The 1,387-nt window shown below is 48.1% G+C and overlaps 2 non-coding genes across 2 annotated transcripts; both read left to right on the forward strand.

The window, feature by feature from the left end:
• Window positions 1-382: 382 nt before the first annotated feature.
• Window positions 383-501, forward strand: LOC123178193 (5S ribosomal RNA). Its single transcript, XR_006489389.1, has one exon. It is a non-coding gene; the product is annotated as a 5S ribosomal RNA (ribosomal RNA).
• Window positions 502-868: 367 nt separating this feature from the next.
• LOC123178192 (5S ribosomal RNA) lies at window positions 869-987 on the forward strand. The gene has a single exon (XR_006489387.1). It is a non-coding gene; the product is annotated as a 5S ribosomal RNA (ribosomal RNA).
• The last annotated feature ends 400 nt before the right edge of the window (window positions 988-1,387 follow it).

Consider the following 1,387-nt stretch of genomic DNA (forward strand, 5'->3'; position numbering starts at 1 on the left):
CTCGTGTTGCATTCCTTTTTTAATTATTTTTTGCGCCTTGTGACAAACATATCGCACGTGCGCGATATATATTAATCCCGTTATATTATGTTTGACGTTTGCGATATGTTTAAGCTCGATGCTCATTGCTCGCGCGTCTTGGGGCGGCTTTGTGGCGCGAAGAGCGCGTTCTGAAAGGGGTGGAAAAAACTCGTGTTGCTGCGGTATGGAGGGAAGGGTGGAAACCGTGGAAAACTCGTCTCCGTGATTGAGCGGGAGAGTAAGTAGTATAGGACATTATCCATTGTTAGGGAACGGTTGTAATGGTAGTGAGAATGTAGAATCGTCTTTGGAGCGGACCTGGGAGTGGCAAGCATAAGGGACGAAGACGGGGAAACATGTCGGATGCGATCATACCAGCACTAAAGCACTGGATCCCATCAGAACTCTGAAGTTAAGCGTGCTTGTGCGAGAGTAGTACTAGGATGGGTGACCTCCTGGGAAGTCCTCGTGTTGCATTCCTTTTTTAATTATTTTTTGCGCCTTGTGACAAACATATCGCATGTGCGCGATATATATTAATCCCGTTATATTATGTTTGACGTTTGCGATATGTTTAAGCTCGATGCTCATTGCTCGCGCGTCTTGGGGCGGCTTTGTGGCGCGAAGAGCGCGTTCTGAAAGGGGTGGAAAAAACTCGTGTTGCTGCGGTATGGAGGGAGGGGTGGAAACCGTGGAAAACTCGTCTCCGTGATTGAGCGGGAGAGTAAGTAGTATAGGACATTATCCATTGTTAGGGAACGGTTGTAATGGTAGTGAGAATGTAGAATCGTCTTTGGAGCGGACCTGGGAGTGGCAAGCATAAGGGACGAAGACGGGGAAACATGTCGGATGCGATCATACCAGCACTAAAGCACCGGATCCCATCAGAACTCCGAAGTTAAGCGTGCTTGGGCGAGAGTAGTACTAGGATGGGTGACCTCCTGGGAAGTCCTCCTGTTGCATTCCTTTTTTAATTATTTTTTGTGCCTTGTGACAAACATATCGCACGTGCGCAATATATATTAATCCCGTTATATTATGTTTGACGTTTGCGATATGTTTAAGCTCGATGCTCACTGCTCGCGTGTCTTGGGGCGGCTTTGTGGCGCGAAGAGCGCGTTCTGAAAGGGGTGGAAAAAACTCGTGTTGCTGCGGTATGGAGGGAGGGGTGGAAACCGTGGAAAACTCGTCTCCGTGATTGAGCGGGAGAGTAAGTAGTATAGGACATTATCCATTGTTAGGGAACGGTTGTAATGGTAGTGAGAATGTAGAATCGTCTTTGGAGCGGACCTGGGAGTGGAAAGCATAAGGGACGAAGACGGGGAAACATGTCGGATGCGATCATACCAGCACTAAAGCACCGGAT

Source organism: Triticum aestivum, unplaced genomic scaffold (genome assembly GCF_018294505.1).
Source record: "Triticum aestivum cultivar Chinese Spring unplaced genomic scaffold, IWGSC CS RefSeq v2.1 scaffold50188, whole genome shotgun sequence".
Classification (NCBI taxonomy): Eukaryota; Viridiplantae; Streptophyta; class Magnoliopsida; order Poales; family Poaceae; genus Triticum; species Triticum aestivum.